The 10,195-nt window shown below is 43.2% G+C and overlaps 1 protein-coding gene across 1 annotated transcript in view; it reads right to left on the bottom strand.

Annotated features, from left to right (window-relative positions):
* Window positions 1-946: 946 nt before the first annotated feature.
* ZDHHC21 (zinc finger DHHC-type containing 21) overlaps window positions 947-10,195 on the bottom strand; it is an 81,504-nt gene continuing 72,255 nt past the window's right edge. Inside the window, exon 11 of the mRNA XM_025215540.1 lies at window positions 947-1,021. The gene's annotated coding sequence lies outside the window, so the exon portion shown is untranslated. The remainder of the gene's footprint in view (window positions 1,022-10,195) is intronic.

The raw sequence follows: 10,195 nt of genomic DNA, 5'->3' as shown, positions 1-10,195 counted from the left end.
CAGTGTGGACAGCAACAGCTGAGTCTGAGGCTGCACCTGGTGGAGGTGGGGACTGTGTCTGCATAGTGCAGCAATGGAGAGAGGATGCCCGGGTGGTGCAGTGGTGGGTAGAGGAAGCATCTATATGGCTTTGCTGGCTGCACCAGAAGTGCATGTGGCCCCTGGGGGCTAGAAGTTGGACAGCCCTGTCCTAGATCATCCCTGACTGATGCTTATCCAACCTATTCTTGAAAACCTCCAGAGATGGCAGTAAGCTAATCTTAACTAGATGTCCACCAAAAATATGCTATTTTGTTATTTTCTTCAGTGTTTTAATCCTAATTTAATATTAACATTATGCAATATCAATAAAGCACACATTAAATGGCTGACGAATTGGTCAACTGGCCCCACACTGCAGCACCCTTGTGCCCTAGCCAGCTCTTCTGCAGCATACTGAGCTGGGACGGAGCAGCCCTGGCAGACTGATCCCCCGGGTTCCCTGCCAGCCTCAACATGCTGCAGTCCCAGACACACATGTAAACACTGCACCCAGGAGAAATAAATTCCAGCACCAACTGCATCGGAGTTTATTTCTATGTGCTAGTTGTGCATGTAGATGCACCTAGTTTATACATACAGAAACAGGTGGTGTCCTGGAGATCAGTGACTCTGAAAAGGGTTTAGTTTAGGGTAATCATAGGCAAGTAACTAAACATGAGGTTCCAGTGGAACACTAGGGTGAGTAAAGGGGGGGCTACTATACTTGGATGTATAAACAGGAGAAGAGAGAGTAGAAACCAAAGTTTTACCTCTTTCTAGTCTAGGGCATTACTGAGGCCAGTGCTGGAATACTGTGTCCAATGCTGATGTCCTCATTTTTAATAAGATGTTAAAAATCTGAAGCAGATGCAGAGAAGAACCAAATGTTTCAAGGTCTGGAGAAAAATGCCCTGTAGTGAAGCTGAAGGAGCAAAATCTATTTAGATTGCCAAAAAGTCCTCTGAAAGGTGACTTGTGCCCACTGCAGAAGTACCTACAGCTGGAGAAAAATATTGACACCAAAAGGAATTTTTTTTAATTAGCAGAGAGAAATATTACACCAACCAATGGCTGGAAGAAAATTTGACAAATACAACTTGGAAATAAGACAGGTTTACAGTGAAGGTGATTAACTACTGGGAAGTGATGAAATCTCTATGTCATCACATCAAAACCAAAGAACTTTCTAAAAGACAAGCTTCTGTGAAATCCAAGTTATGGAATCAATGCAAGAATAATTGGTTGAAATGTTATGGCCGGTATTATACAGGAACTCAGGCTAAATAATCTAGTGGTCCTTCCTGGACTTAAAATCCATGATTCTGTGCATCTGCTCCAATGAAACACAAGCAAGGATGATACTGTCCTGAGGGAACAGACAGGCAAAGGTTTCAAAGAACCTTTCCTGGGCACACTACCCTTTTGCTTAATTACTGTTACTGCCTCCAAGACTGCTTAGACACTTTACACTCTTGGGCCGCATCCACACATGGTGTGGACGTTTGGTTCCCTGGGGGCAGCTAGCAGCGGCACACCTTGCGTTGCCGCTACTTGTCCCTGGGGAATGCCTGTACCACATGTGCTCTGGTGCAAGTTACCCCTGGCGGCAGTAGGGGATGTTGGGACCAGCACTGGGCTGGCCCCAGCAGCCTTACCTGAGGTCCTGGGGGCTTCCCAGGGCTGCAGCAGCAGCGATTCTGCCACACAGAGCCTGGCTGGCACCTGCAGCATGGCTCTGGGCAGCCCAGCTCTGCTTTTGAGCAGCCCATGCTGCCCATGTGTGCGCTGCTCTACTTTTGTTTTCCCTGGGGGTTTTTTTGACCCCTAGATATCCAGGGGTAAAAAAAAACAAAACAAAACCCTCTACACTGCTAACTTGCAGTGCAGCGAACTGAACGTGCAGTATGTGGCGCCACAGATATGTCTGTGGAGCTGCATACCGCACAGCTATGCTTGTCTGGACGCAGCCTTGTTGACTCATCAACTGAAACAAAATAGAGCTTGAGCATGAGGCACCAGCTGAACATAAAAATAAACAATAGTAGAGAAATTTGTAATTGCCCCTGGCTACTGGTTGTTTCAAATTTTGCTTTAGTTTTCAATCTCTTCTGCCTTCAAATGTTGCCCTGAAAACAAAGTTAACACCCTGTGGACTTTTCTGTATATGAGCCAGCAGGACAGAAAATGACATGTGGGTCAGAAAAGTGTTAAAGCCAAAATATTCTATGGAGAGAGTGTCAGCAGCATAGAAAAGCACAGAACAGCCAATAAACAGAGTTGCCTTCATTAGCCTTGAGAAATCAAAGTTGCAAAGCTCACTTGTGAAGCAGACCCTAGTTGGAGGCTCTTTCGTGCATATATAGATAAAAATAAGACTTTATATTTATTCACATAAGCTAGCCTCTGTCCTCTATATTCTCGCAGTACCTCTTTTACTCTTAGTTAAGTACCTGCTAAGGACACAGCTGCTTACAGCTTTCAAGTGATATGCTTAGTTCTCTGCAATGTCATAGGTTACTGCACATCAATACAAACCTTACCCTCCCTGAGGTCCTCCTTTCTAACAGGATGACTTTCCTTTAGTGAAATGTGAATACCTTTCAGCCAGGCCCGGATCAGACGTTAGAGCAAATGTCCCACTCACTACAGTTATGAATTGTTCTTTATTTTCTCTTGCACAAAGACATTCCCCTTTTTACTTTGTTTTAGTAGTAGGGTTGCCAGGGGAACGAGGTGTATAAGGCTCCCATTGTTTCTATGTTTTGAGGATAAAAGCCCTGCCTTTTTGTTCAAAGCAACATTTATCTACCCTACAGTCACTTTTTCCCTTTCTTTTGCAATCAATACAGCCATAAAAAAAAAAGACACAAATTTTTAAAAATGATTGCTATAATTTCTCTAATTGTGTTGTGTGTGAGAAAACATAAATAAAAATACTAACTAAAAGAAAAATACACCAATCATTGACCGACAAATTATTTAGTATATGTGGAGCAATTAATTGACAGGCATTTTGAAGCTTCAGCAAGCTTTTGTTTTTAAATGGTACAACATGATAAAACAATGAATAAATGTAAGCGCACAGTTAATTGGACTTCTGTCAACCCTAAAAGTAGAAGGCAGACTGGTATGAATGAAGAGTCTGGTGGACAAGGGCTACCACTGTTCGCATGATAAAATGAAACTGCAGCCGCATACTTGTCCCACTGATCACTTCCAGCTCCGTTTCTCACTTCTTACAAGATAGATGGCTCCAGAATGCAGCATTTTAAAAATGTTTAAAGAGGTTTCAAACAGGATATTAAATAACTATAAAGTAGAACCACATTCTCCAGAGTGTTTGCTTGTCTCCTCAGGATGAATGTTTCAGATTTTTAGACTCCTATATAAATGGAATTTGTGATCTCAGAGTTAAAAGGTGCCCAAGTTAGGTTGCTATTTTCGTGCCAATGCAAAAGACTGATTTACAGAAATGATCAAAATTCAGGTGTTTTTTCAGCAAATTGGTAGTGAGATTGGGGATGTCACTATTAGTCCAGATTTGTGGAGTTTGGGGTTTTTAATTATAGCCCATTCATTGTACTTAGTCTGAACAGCCACATAGTTCTGATCTGTCATTTCTGTCATCTTCTTTTTCGTACCACCTTTATCTGCCATAAGGACTTGCTGGATTTTGTTGTAATCTAGACTGGAAGCCCACTGGCACTTATTTTATGCATAATAAAGATGAAATCCAGATTGACAAAACACAAGGGGACAGTAACAGTAGCAAGACATTTCCAGGAGTTAGCTCTGCACAAAATCTAACAGTGTCACATCATTTATTTTTACAGAACAGATACAAAGATGGGCTTTTCAAGTTTTTGATCTTTAACTTCAATGGGAGAACAATTAGGCCAACAAGGAGCACATCTGAATATCTACTTCAAATAAACTAATATTAGCAATTTCCATTGATAATCCAGGTGACATTCTACCCACTACTACTAAAGCAGTGCCAGTCTGCAGAAAAGAAAGATTTGCATGTCCAGAGGGAGGACACACAAAGAACCCGACTGTCGCTGAGAAGTCAGCCCTGTGTTCTAGTCCCTACTTCCAGGACTCTTTCGTTTAAACTATTTCCAATTTACATTCAATAATTACTGAATAAAATATAAAAACTGCATTGGAAGTAGAGCCCAGAATCCAGGATTCTGTACTCCCAGCTGAGCTTCCTAACCACTAGGCTACAGTCCTGATCCCCTCTTGTGTGTGCTCCTCCCTCTGCTTGGATGCATCTTGAATTATGTTCTACACAGTTTCTATCTAAGGGATAGAATGCATGCCCTAGGCTCTAGTGTGGAGGTTTGAGCACTCTCTTGGGAAAAGGGAGAGGTGAGTTTGAATCTGAGCATCCCACTTTGGAGAGTATTCTGCGAGGCTATTCCATAATGGTGGACACCAGCTCCTCCTCCTCCAGGGGAATTTTAAAAAAATCCACTGCAGTTTGCAGGTAGTCCAAACCACTACAGTTTGCAGGTAGTCTTATTATGTCAGTGTGTTAGGCATGCTCAGAGAACACCTTCCAGGCCAGAACCCCTCAAGGGGGAGGAGGGGAGAGGTCTTCACACCAGAAGAGCACCTGGTTCCTGAGTCCCAGCTGGGCTTAGTCAGGAATTAGACACCTGGAATGCATGTGCAGAAACAGAACTCTAGGCAACTAGGGAAATTTTAGAGGTCTCTAAGGAATATAAACACCTCCAAAGTTTGTAACCAGTCTCCTGGCTAGCAGTCTACCCATTGGATCATACTCCATTTCAATACCTGTTACGGTTAGCAATAAGGAAAATCATATTTTACATCTATATAAACCTCAAATTACTGTACAGACCATACCCCTATGCCACTTGGAAGCAATGGGAAAGATAGCATTCAACTGAAACCCAGTGAACTGTGGAAGTGATTTTGGCCAAGGATACAGACAAATGCCAGCTTCAGGTTATTAAAAACTAAGGTCATGAAGCATACCTTAAACAACAAGATCCTCTTGAACGTCGTATTTGGGGAAAAATTGTAACTGGGGCTTGAAAAAATTATTCTCTCTCCATAGCACCTGTCGATTTTGTTTAATATACAATCCTATGCAGTTGAAACACAAGACTTTGGTTTACTTCCTACAAAGTCTATTGCAGTAAGTCTGATCTCAAACCAATGCTTCAGCAAAGGGAATGTTTTTGATAGGGAAAGTCTAATGAGAAAAATATTGTGTAACTAGAGGACATACAAAGAATGTGCTGTTACTGATACAAGTTATGGTCTTTTTTTTTTTTATTAGTTTAGCTGTATTTTGTTCAAACTAACACATCCTTCATCCTTCCTCAAGCCTGTTTACTCAGCTGGATGTCCACAGGGTCCAATTGCCCTTGCACACTAATATAATTGCTGCTCATATGGGTAATTGGTCAGCCTACAGCAGTGTTTGCATGCATTTGTTCATCTGGACTACCTGGCAGCCTCTCAAAATTAATTTACAGACTCAAAGTACTATTGGACACTTTATTTCATTCTGGTCCTAGACTAAGCAAGAAATCTTTTGGGCAGCACTAAACATTCAAAATATTGCAATATACATATTAGTCTTATTTTTATAAGCAAGTAGAACTAGATTTCAGTTTCCACACATCAAAAAGGAGGCATAAACATGATTCGGTCATTTCTAATTTGAAAAATGTTATATAAATAAATTCAGTGGCAGAAATCAACCAGGTTTGAAATTATTATGTGGGAAAGAGAGGCCCAATAAAAAAAACTCAGGACAGAAAAAACTGGAATTATTGGTAGTGAGTAGGAATGGTTTTCTCTGGAATTTATGCAGATTGCAGCATTTTACAAGTTGAATTTTTTGCTCTTGTGGAAGGATCAGTATGAAAGTGATTTTTATTACTATTATTCTAAGAACCAGATTTTTAGTTTGAAATAGAACAAGCAAGTCCTATGCCAGGAAACCATAATCAATTACGCATTTTTAAGCTGTTATTCATGAAGTGCCAAAATACAGATATTTTAAACATTTCCTTGTATGGAGGACTATTGCCCCTCCTCTTTTGCTAATTATTCTGCTGGAATAATCCCAGGTGGTTGATTGATTTTCCCCATTCACATTTCAGGGCCCAATGCTCCTTCTAGCTTGTGTTGAAGCTCTGAAGGTGGGTCCACATGTACTGAGACAATGATGAGCTATCTATGAACTTGCTAAGTGGTGTGCAAAGGGGATAACATGGTATAAGGCCTTATCCTACAGAAATATCCAAACTAGATGTGAAACCAGAAGCCATGCAGCCATGTTAAGGTAGTGCCATGAACTGCCTTGAATTGCCTGAAAAGCTTTTATGGCTATAATTCTGGTTCTGTAGCTAGTGGATTACTGAAGTACCTCTGAATTTTACTGTTGTGTCCTGTATGGATATACCTGGCATTTCTTCCCAACCACAATTAATTTAGCTGCTTCCTCAAATCATTTTGTAGGTACCACTATCCTCTTCCCACCTTTTACCAAGAAATGGGAACCACCATTGTCATCAACTGGAAGGGCACAGAGTCAAGGCAGTATTCTTTTGTACCACATAAAAGTGAGCTGCCTTCATGATCTGATGCTGAAGTTGAATAGAGACAAGATTCTTTTCAAATACCATACTCAACATGGTAAGTCTACTATTTATGGACTCTCTGCCTTTATGGAGTTTTTTGGATCTGCCCACTTCCAAACCTAATATCTAATTCGTGGCAGATCAGAATCTGCAACTGCTCTGTGTATGGAATTCTATGATAGTTCTGGTTAAATCAGGACCACTTTGGCAGTACAAGAAAAACAATAGTCTAAGCACAGGACTCCCTTCCAAGAACTTGCTATTACAGGACTGAAGGTTCTCAGAAGGGAATAAGGGAATAAGTACTATATGGTACACAAAGACAAATTTAGCCATAATGGAGATAGTAAGATTTGGGAAAGCTGCAATATTTTTTTGTTCCATTTTATTTTGGACCATATCAAAACATACACACTTTAAACTACATCTGTACTACAGATTCTTCATGTAGCTACAGGAATGATAAGCCATAATTGGTTTAACTGTTCTAGCTTAAGACCTGAGGTAGACAGTTATTCTACAAAACTGCATTTTCACTAGAGGTGCACCAATAGAAATTTTTGGAGCCAATACCGACAGCCAATGTTTAAGGAGGTATATTGGCCGATACTGATCCACTATCCAGTATGCAACTCTTCACCTTGAAGAACTGCATCCAGCTGGTAAGTCTGGTGTGGTGGAAGGGGATGGGGGAGGGAAGTGGTGTGGTGGGGGGCAAATCAAGTCCCCCGCAGTGAGGGAGGCTGGGGCAGACAGTACCCAGCCGGGGTGGGCAGCCCCCCCGCCGGGGGTGGGGAGGAGCAGGGGACCCAGCCACTACCAGGTCTTCTAGGATGCAGGGGGGTGGGAGGGGAGGCATCTTCTCCAGATCTGTGTGGCAGGCTGCACCTGGGGCCTGGCGAAGCTGCGGCTCATCCGGGTGGCATGAGAAGGGAGAGAGGGCAGCTCCTGCCACTGAGCATGGCTTGTCCGGTGCTTGCTGGCAGCTCTTAGCCCTGCTCCTGCCACTTGTTCAGGAGGGCATGGGATGGGGGCAGAGAAGGGGGCATGTCCCCAGTTCCGCCCAGCTAGGAAGAGCTCAGCGCAGCCCCGGACCCAGCCTGCCCCGTGCACATGTTCCCCTCCCATGCCCTCCTGGATGAGCAGTGGGAGCAGCGGCAGGAACCACCAGATGAGCACTGGATGAGCTGCGCTCAGTGGTGGGAGCCACCCCCACTTCCCATGCCACCCAGACAAGCCGCAGCTTTGTCCCACCCCAGCCCTGACCTCAGCCTCCAGCTGCAGCCTGCCCTGAGCCACACAGATCCATGGGACACACATGGCCCTCCCCATCCCTTGGATGTGCCGTTTGTGGCTCTGTCCCACACCCCTCCCCACCCTAGCTGGGAAGCGCCTGTCGCAGCCCCACTCCCTCCCTCACTGCTGGGAACCTTGATCTGCGCCCCCGCCCCTTCCACCACAGACTTACCAACTGCAGGCAGCTCTCCACTAGGGCTGTGCGAAGCTTTGGCCGCTGATTCGATTCAGAACAGATTCAACGGACAAATCTCCAAATCTGAATCGAATCAGACCCATTAGTCTCTCTGAATCGAATCAAAAGTCTCCAATTCAGTTTGGAGAGATTCAATGATTTGGTTACACACACAGCTTTATATGTTTTTTCTATGTACCTCAAGGTACCGGTCATGGCTCGTGAATACCGAGATGGTGCGGCAGATGGAGCGTCCCATGGGAGCATCGGGGGGTTCCTTCCCCCGTGTGCTTGGCAGCAGACCCGGAAGTGGACCAGAAGTACTTCCGGTCCACTTCTGGGTCTTCTGCGGAGCGTGTGGGGGACTCCCCCGCCCCCTGGCTTGGCGACTGGTGCCTCCTGGGTCTGGGGGTCACCCAGAGTCCCACCGCACCAATCGCCGAGCTGGAGCATCCAAGGGGGGGACAGTCCCTTATGCTCCCATGGGATGCTCCATCTGCCCCAACCTCTCAGCATTCACGAGCCATGAAAAGAAAAACATATAAAGCTGTGTCTATGGCCGAATCGCTGATTCTCCAAATCAGAATCAAATTGGGACAGTGATCCAAATCAGCGACTCGAATCACTGTCCCCTGAATCGGGCTGAATTTGAATCCAAATCGAATACTTCCCACTTCACACACTCTTCATGCTGCTGGCTGTGCTCCTAGCTGCTTATGTGCTGTGCTATGCCTGCGCACATGCACATGTGTTTATAGGACAAATTATTGGGCGCATCAGGAAAATTTCCGATACAGACAATTTTCTTTATATTGGTGCCAATCCAATATCAGACTGATGTATCGGTGCACCTCTAATTTTCACTAGTTTAGCTTGTTTCACAGGCAGGGCACATCTGTGTCTACACTAGAACATTTTGCCAGTATAGTATACCAGTGTTCCTATACAAGTAAAGGACTCCTAGTAAAAACACGGCCTTTAACGTACCCATCAAAATCATATCAAAATTCATATTTTCAGGATTATAAGACAAATAAATATGGTGCAAATCTGAGAGAGAGAAAATATCAGCAAACTATCTGTGGTGATTTAAATGGAATTTGAAATGATGCACAAGGAAAACAAAAACTTCATTTTTAAAATTTTTATTTAAAAATAAGATTTCTAAAAATACGGTACATAATACATCTCAAAAGAAGTTTAAAAAATCCACATTTTAACTTAAATCATCTGGAAGGAAAAACAGAATTATTACATGAATAAAAAAATCACCAAAATAAATGCAAAGCATCACTTATACAGTAGACACACTTTTTACTTTTTGATTTTAATAAAAAAAATACCAGAGCAACTTCTCCTGTTTTGGTATGTTTTACCCACTCACCTCATACATCATCCATTCATCATTTATACACTTCCTGTATTAAACTAGCACTCTTGACATGCCTAGTGTAAACAGTATTACAGCTTCATTTGGAAACAGTCAAGTTACAACAGAGAACAAAGCAGCATAACAGCACCACACACACAGATTCTAAGTAAACTACAAAAGTCAGAATAACTACTTACAAAATTGATATATTTTGCTACAGAATATATTTTATTATGGCACTTAGGTTGAAAACTGTTAAGGAGACAAGAGTATGTGATCTGTAGTATTACAGAGCTGGGAAAGTCAATTTAGTTACAGTCATAGAAATATTGATTTCTCAATGAATAGATACACATTAGGGCTGTACGAAATTTCGTTGCGTGTTTTATCTTGAAGCTGTTTCGACGTGTTTTGAGTTCAAACACTGAAATCAAAATGAAACAAAAGCCTTTGAGACAACTTCAAAACAAAATGAGGGCACTTGAAACGTTTGGAAAGTTTTGAAACATTTTGAGTTGCGAAACCAGGCTTACTTGGCTTCAGCATCAGTCCCAGCCAGCAGCGGCAGCCAGCTGTCATCCCTCGCACAGATCCGGGGGATGCACGCCCAGGAGCCCTCCCGGGGATGCAGGCCCCCGGATCTGTGCGCCGGATGATAGGAGACTGCCGCTGCCGCCTAGGACCGGCGCCCCGCCCCGCCTGGTC

Source organism: Alligator sinensis, unplaced genomic scaffold, assembly GCF_000455745.1.
Source record: "Alligator sinensis unplaced genomic scaffold, ASM45574v1 scaffold185_1, whole genome shotgun sequence".
NCBI classification, from domain to species: Eukaryota; Metazoa; Chordata; order Crocodylia; family Alligatoridae; genus Alligator; species Alligator sinensis.
Note: the sequence above shows the minus strand (reverse complement) of the source record. Positions and strands in the feature narration are given on the sequence as shown.